The following is an 8,375-nucleotide window of genomic DNA, read 5'->3' as shown; positions in this document are numbered from 1 at the left end:
CCATCTATACTACCCCTGTGCTGCTCTTACATCAAGAGAATTTGAGCATCTGAGTGACCTTTATGACCTCTGCACATAGCACATCTCAGACTAAAGGCACAAGGCTAGATAGTTGTGCAGAGCGAGCTTGTCTAATCCTAGTGACTGCTTCCTTTATTCACTCAGAACATGTTCTCGTTTAAACTCTCAGCCCAGAGAGTTCAGATAAGCATTTTGGATACCTAGCTATACCTCACAAAGTAGGGAATATATTTGTGTTTTCCTTTCATTTCTTTCATTGCAATTCTGAGTTCTCCTGCTGTGCTTGGCTTTATTTGCCCCAGTTCTCAGAATCCCTTTTTAGCTGGCTGCTTTCATCCACGGAGAATTTGTTACAGAAGTAACATCATTCTACTGCTAATGAGGGGTCCTTTGCTATTCAGTGTCCTCTGCCAATTCTCCCCACTTTGTAGCATTCGGGTGGGGTGTCACTGCAAATTAGTTCCCTTTTAGTGTTTTCCCCTGCAACTGCTCAAGATTTCCGCTTGGTTCATTATGCCCATTCATGCCAAAATCCTCCATTATTCAATTAAGGCTCCTTCCTGTGTAACCCTCCCTCTGCTTTTACTTTCTTAGGGGGAAAGTTTCCATTTTTCTTCTGGCTTCTTCCCGCCTCTCTTTTGAAGCATTGTGTTTCCTTATCATGAAAAAAACAAGTGACACATAATGCTGCAATCAGTCAAACCCTAACAACACTTGCCATTTTCTCTCCCGCACCTTTCATCCAAGGTTCTCAAAGCAATTTATAAACATGAAGAAATTAAGTCTCCCAGAGTAGATTGTTATCAGTGTCTTCTCCATTTTACAGAAGCACAAGAAGATCAGGGCTTGATTTTCATAAGCAGTGAGCTCTCCCAACAGCCTAAGCTCCATTTTTAGAAAAGATTTAGGTTCTTAACTGGGATTTTCACAAGGGACAAAGCACATAATTCCCATGATGACAAGTCGATGACCTATTAGCCTGATTTATCAGTACTGCACACCTTTATGACTCTATTCCCCATCAGCTTCCACACAGAGGAAAGCCCTTTAACTGTAACAGTCTGCTTTCTAACTACCAAGCAAGGGGGAAAACGTCCACTAGCCTTTGCATGTTGTTATAAATAGGGTATTGATACCTGGAGCCTTCTGTTCCTGTAGTACTGATATTTGCCTGCAGAGGTCAGCATTGCAAAGGAAATATGAAACAAGCGGCTAGGTATCAGGTTTTGGGGATTACAATGGGTATGAAAAAAATTTAAATGCACTCTCTTTATTTTTAATCAACTGTTGGTGTTTGTGAGAGGGCTGCCCCAACGGATTGCCGAGTTCAAATTCTGAGGTGAACTGCTGTAGAATTTCAAACACTTTGGATCTATGCACCTCTGAAATCCTGTCACCTGTGACCTATTATCTTAACCAATGAAATGCCCTCTTGAGCTTTTAACATGTAAATCAACAACTCTACATTTTTCCCCACCTGCGCTATCATTCAAATATGTTGCTAATCATGCTGTCCTCAACAAAGCAGTTGGCAGAAGGCTGCTGAGACCAGAAACAGCCACAAGGGGGCTGAAGAATATATATATTTTCCATCTGATACACAAAGCTTTACGGTGAAGGCTGGGATTTTGAAAGGAGCTGAAGGCAATTAGGCATAACTTAAATGGCAGGCAGGCACGCAACTCACTTAACCTCCTTTGAAATCCCCAGCCTGGATTCCTCCCTCGACACTCCTGGACTGTGAAGAGAATGTGTTTTGTTAAGTGCAGTTACAATTGTAACAGTCACTGTGTGAAGATGTTCCTTCTCACCCACCAGTACTGCTCCTGGGAGTCTGACTGGACCAGTAATTAGGGCATTAGTGACACACTTCAAAGAAGGATGTTCGAGTCCCTACTATGCCAGAAGTTTCCCGTGTGACCTTGAGCAAGTCACCTAACTTCCATTGATTTTACTGCAAGTTATGACCCTAAATCTCTTTGAGGCTCTAGGCCTAAGTCTCGCTGTGCCTCAGTTCCAAACAATGGGAATAATAGCACCTCCCTACCTCACAGGGGTATTGTGAGGATAAAATACAACAAAGATTGTGAGGTGCTGAGATACGACAGGGGCCACGTGAGCATGAGAGAGGGACTTTGTTAGCACAAACACATGTGCCCTGCATAGTCGTCATATCTACAGGGAAGCAAGCCAGATTCTATTCCATCTCACACATCACCAACAAAAATTGTCAACTGAATTTTGACTGGAACATTTTTGCTCCAATTACATCTGAAAATACAGTTTGATTTTTCAGGTCCCCTCCTGTGTTTGCAGTGCTGGCGATGGGAAAATTCATCTTTTGTTAAATATAATAAACCCTGAAGATCCACGAGAGAATAAAATAGGAAAGATCCAGCTCACTTTTTTTTTTTAAACAAAGCCTCTTCTCACAGTAGAACCACATTTTAAGTTAAATACTCAGTGTATGATGTATAAAAGCATGGGGGTTATCTACCCTGTAAGACCTTGCATCACAGACAGAGATATATTAATGTAGTTATAGCTGGTCTAACAATGACAAGAAAAAGAATATAGTTGCATATAAACTACTTGAATTTGATTGGCTGCTATTCCTGAGGTAATTTGTTATTGTCAGATATTCTGAGGGATGTCAGTGAGGAGTGCAATAGGAGAACCTAAATAGACTAGATCAATTCACAGAAATATTCATCAACACCATGTTTACTTTCCAGTCTCTTGTTCCTCCTCCGATTGGATGACAAACTTTTTAAACCAGGGGTCAGCAACCTTTCAGAAGTGGTGTGCCGAGTCTTCATTTATTCACTCTAATTTAAGGTTTCGTGTGCCAGTCATACATTTGAACGTTTTTAGAAGGTCTCTTTCTATAAGTCTATAATATATAACTAAACTACGGTTGTATGTAAAGTAAATAAGGTTTTTAAAATGTTTAACAAGCTTCATTTAAAATTAAATTAAACTGCAGAGCCCCCCGGACCGGTGGCCAGGACCCGGGCAGCATGAGTGCCACTGAAAATCAGCTCGCGTGCCGCCTTCGGCACACGTGCCATAGGTTGCCTACCCCTGTTTTAAACAATACCATGGGGCAAGTCTCACCCCATGAATAATGAATAGTAAATAATCAGTGAACAACCCAGCAGCTAAAAATTATATGCCTGAATTATTTGGTGAACACGTACAGTTTGCAGAAACAAATCAAGACATGTTAGATAATGATAAGGGACACATTTATCTATTATTACCATTCATCCATCCCTAAAAGTAATAGTTTCCTGGACAAAGGGTGAACAGTCCATTATGATTATGTCCTCTGACTAGCTCCAGGCCATAAAATTGCACCCAGTGATTTCTGCATCTGGCCCCATAACTTGTGGTGAAACAACCACATCCTTTCACGGTCAAAAATCTGAGTCTCATTTCCAGTTTGATCTTCACATAACACAAGAACCAGGGGTCTCCCAATGAAATTAATAGGCGGCAGGTTTAAAACAAACAAAAGGAAGTACTTCGTCACACAACTCATTGCCAGGGGACGTTGTGAAGGCCAGAAGTATAACCGGGTTCAAAAAAGAATTAGATAAGCTCATGGAGAATAGGTCCATCAATGGCTATTAGCCAGGATGGTCAGGCAGTCGGGACACAACCTCATGCTCTAGGTGTCCCTAGCCTCTGTTTGCCAGAAGCTAGGAGTGGCTGGCAGGGGCTAGATCACTCAATAATTGCCCTTTCATTCCTGCTGAAGCATCTGGCATTGGCCAATGACAGAAGACAGGAGACTGGGCTAGATGGGCCATTGATCTGACCCAGTATGGTTGTTCTTCTGAGGTTAATTTCCAGTCACTGGGTCTTATGTCTTTGTCTACAAAATTAAAACGCCCTCTAGTGTCAAACGTCTTCTCCTTGAAGAAGAGCTCTGCATAGCTCAGGAGCTTGTCTGTTTCACCAGCAAAAGTTGGTCCAAAAAGATATATTACCTCACCCACCTTGTCTCTCTTCTCCCTGTGTAGGTAACTGTACATGTTTGCTTTCTATTAATGGAGATGGTAATATGTTTTCACTGTAAGTCCGGTCAGGTTCCAGGGCTGTACAAAAAACAGCTTTAGGTGAAAGGTTATAATGCTCTCCTGCTCCTAGTATTAAACAACACTAACCCACTTTATTCCTACCAGATGAAGTTTACTTCTAAATAGGGTTTAACTGGCATCTAGTCTTTGTGCTGGCCCTCTGCTTAGGGGCGACTTTCACTCTTTGCTATTTGAAAGATATTGGGCTAATAACTAAACTAAAAGGGCAATTTTCAGATTTCTGTGTGCTGGTTTCCTCATCGTCTCCTGGAAGTAGTTCTGAAAGATTCTAGTTAAGACACAGAGTGGAAGGATCAGGCGGGGCTGTTTTCTAGCCATCATTAGCTCATTCTCTCTTGCTCACAGGAGCCTTCGCACAATCCTTTAAACCTTAGTTATAAATGAATCTGCATGGGACTTCAAAATGAGCAGAGATGGGAATGGCAGACAAGATAAGAGGCCAAATTCTAAGCTTTCTTTGCTTTATTCTTAGCCAGGGACTTGATGGAATGCTACAAAAATTCTTTAATAAAACCACAGACTTTGACTACAGACAATGGTAAATAACTCAAAGACGTAACTGAAACTAAATCGTGGCCAAGGATTCTAAACAGACTGATTTTCGTCAGGGTATATTTCACAGACCGTGCTCCCACTTTATTTTTAAATTAGATGATTGTTGTCTCTCTGAAGTTACTATAAATACTTTGGGAGAAGAGATGACCAGAATTTGGAAAGGAAAAAAACACAATGGAAGTATTGAAAAGTGCTGTCATGGCGGGATTTAGTTTGGAGATGAGCTCCCAACAACTATAAAAGATCAGTGTGTCTGACAGAGTCTGACAGACCGCCCATTATCTGCCATCACGTGGAGGAGGGGTTTTTACCAAAAGTGGGGGTGCCAAAGATGCGTATCTGGCACCATTAAATAACCAGAGAGCTCAAGGTAGATGGGGCATTTCATCATGGGAGAACAGTCTACAAAGAAGAAGGAAAACTCTCATCTCCATCTCTCATCCATGGTGTGAATTGGACATAAAACCAATTTCCACCATCTTATGCATTCAAAGCCTGTTCACCATAGTCATGAGCCTTGAGTAGCCATTTGCATCCGAAGAAGTGAGGTTTTTACTCACGAAAGCTTATGCCCAAATAAATCTGTTAGTCTTTAAGGTGCCACCAGACTCTTTGTCATTTACACCAGTGTGAACTGGACATAAAATTCTTCCAGATCAGAATGGGAGCATGTTAGACTTGTATTGCACTGGTGTAAATAACTGCACAAAGTGCAAGAGAATGGAGAAAAGGGGCCCCTTGAAGAAGGCTGGTCAAAAGTTTTCCATGAAAACTATGCTTCAGTGAAAAACTGGGAGTTTCCGTGAAAAATTCTTCTACCAAGTGTCTGCTTTCTGCAAAAATGTTTGATTTTTTTTTTCATAAAACAGTGTCTGAAAACCAAAATATTTTGATGCTGAAATGCCACCAAAGTGCCTCCTGGGATTTGTAGCTCAGTTGCCTCATTTCCAATCCCCCTCTATTGGATTGGCTCGGCTCGGCTCCCCAGCCAGACTACATCCCCCATGATGCACCTTATCCATGTGACTGCCATGATGTGCTATCTCCCCAAACAATGTAGTCCAATCTACAGGGAGCCCAGCCTATGGAGAACCAGGGGGGATAAGGTACCTGAACTATAATTCCCAGGAGAAACTGCTGCATTTCAACATCAAAAGATTTCTGGTTTTGATTTTTCACCAAAAACTCAAAATTTTCAAAAACCTACACTTTTCCAAAGCAAAAATTTCTTTGGGATATTGTAACTATATTAATGTAAGCTCTTTCTTAAAAAAAAAAAAAAAAAAAAGCCTTCCTGTTACAGAAAACATCTGTGCTGCCAAGTTAATGAGAATTTTTTTTCCCCTACTCTTCTCCCTTTTAAATAATCTCAGCACTAAGGTATCCATAGAGACAGACACTGAATGACTGCTAGACTGTTGTGTCTATGACAACTGGAAAACAAGCATCACCGCAGGGTTCAGAAGGTGCAAATCCTCTCACCTATGCCTCCCCCTTTCTTGTATCAGATTGCGGATGTCAATTAGGGCCTGATCTTGCTGCCATAAAGTCAATGGCAAAACTCGCAGTGGTGCAGAAACAGAGCCCCAGAGCTCCCTTCTGATATCACACCACTGCAAATCAGCAACAACGCCTTTTCTGAAATCAGTGAAGTGATAAGCAATGTGAAATTGGGGAAAGTGAGAACAGATTCAGGCCCTTGGCGTTTTGTATTAGTTAGTGAACAGGGTTTTGTGTCATGTTATATCCAAAAGATCATAGAAGATTAGGGTTGGAAGAGACCTCAGGAGGTCATCTAGTCCAAACCCCTGCTCAAAGCAGGACCAATCCCCAACTAAATCATACCAGCCAGGGCTTTGTCAAGCCAGGCCTTAAAAACCTCTAAGGATGGAGATGCTTGTGAATAAAGTTACACGCCCTGATGTTTCCTGGATCAGGACCTTAGACAAGAATTTTGGTAAACCAGGAAGGATCTTGCATGAGCCAGAACAGAAGTTAAAAACACAAAACAAAACAAAAAAAACCAACCCTGGGCCAAGAGAAAATGTTACATGGAAAGTGACAATAACCTACAACATATACATAGCTAGGGCCCTACCAAATTCACAGCCATGAAAAACGCATCACAGACTGTGAAATCTGGTCTTCCCCCATGAAATCTGGTCTTTTGTGTGCTTTTACCCCATACTATAAACATTTCACAGGGGAGACCAGTGTTTCTCAAATTGGAGGTCCTGACCCAAAAGAAAGTTGCAGGGGGATCGCAAGGTTATTTTAGGGGGGCCACGGTATTGCCACCCTTACTTCTGGACTGCTGCCTTCACAGCTGGGTGGCCGGAGAGTGGCGGCTGCTGATTGAGGGCCCAGCACTGCAAGCAGCAGCGCAGAAGTAAGGGTGGCAATGCCATACCAGGCCATCCTTACTTCTGTGCTGCTGCTGGCAGCGGCTCTGCCTTCAGAGCTGGGATCCCGGCCAGCAGCGGCTGCTGTCCGGCTGCCCAGCTCTGCAGGCAGCGCAGAAATAAGGGTGGCAATACTGTGACCCACCCCCAACTCTTTTTTTGTAACCCTACAATTACAACACTGTGAAAATGTAGATTTAAATAGCTGAAATCATGAAATTTACGATTATTAAAATCCTATGACTGTGAAATTGACCAAATGGACGTGAATTTGGTAAGGCCCTATATATAGCCAATAAAAAATCTGGGAGGTTTTCCTGCTCCGATAGAAACTCCTTGTATGCACAGAACTCCTACTGATATCAGGCTCAATTCACTCACTGTCCTATCCTCCATGGAGTCATTTACACTTTTGCAAAGTAGGTATAAAATCCTATCAGTTCAGCATAGTAGCACAGTATGCTTGCTTTGCACTGGTGCAAATGATTACACAAGGTACAAGGCAATAGTGAACCAGACCCATCCATGGGAATTTTTCCCATGTCGGGAGAGGGGGACATCTGCATGGAAACCGACTAAGTGGATCCAGAGGGAGAATTTTGCCCTGCTGTTGCAAGAACACCTTTCTTTCTGCCTCCAAAATCAAATGGTCTGATACTATCCACGGACTAGAATTAACAGTCTGATTCATCAGCAGGTTTGTGCAGCTGTGTTGACTTCAGTGAAATTACATTGCATCATAGGGTGACTGGCCCTTTAAGGCAGATGGGTCCCACCCCACCTACACTTCGCTCATCTCCCCAGGTGGAGAAAATAAGCAAAGTCACATGACAGGCAGGTCCCACATGGCTAAAGTCAGTCCTTCTAGCGCCTCTTGGGAGGCAAGAAGGGAGAGAATTACAGACTATGTATGAAGCCCTGGGAGTTGCTACTTGAGGGGGCGGGAGGGGGAACAGTTTAAAGTGAAGCACCTTTTTTACATGTCCCCTATTCAAAAACCACATCCATTGAACCAGTTCAGTGTGTTGCTCTCCTTTGCCCCAACCACAGACCATTCTGAAAATGATTCTGCCCAATCACCTGGGCTTTCTCATGGCTGTGACTTGGTTTCACCATCGTACAGAGAAAGCAAAATGGCTGCTACAGCCTGTTCTTTGTAGGAAAAAATACAAACCAGCAAAAGAAAGACTCAGTGGGGCAGGAGGATTTTTTCCAGATTCTGCAGCACTGTATTAGGGTGTTGTTTAGTTCTTTGGAAACCATGGTAATGCGGAAATGAGTCATGCAGCCT

The sequence above is a fragment of the Trachemys scripta genome, chromosome 2 (assembly GCF_013100865.1).
Source record: "Trachemys scripta elegans isolate TJP31775 chromosome 2, CAS_Tse_1.0, whole genome shotgun sequence".
In the NCBI taxonomy this organism is placed as follows: domain Eukaryota; kingdom Metazoa; phylum Chordata; order Testudines; family Emydidae; genus Trachemys; species Trachemys scripta.
The sequence above is the reverse complement of the archived record's forward strand: the minus strand, read 5'-3'. Positions refer to the sequence as shown.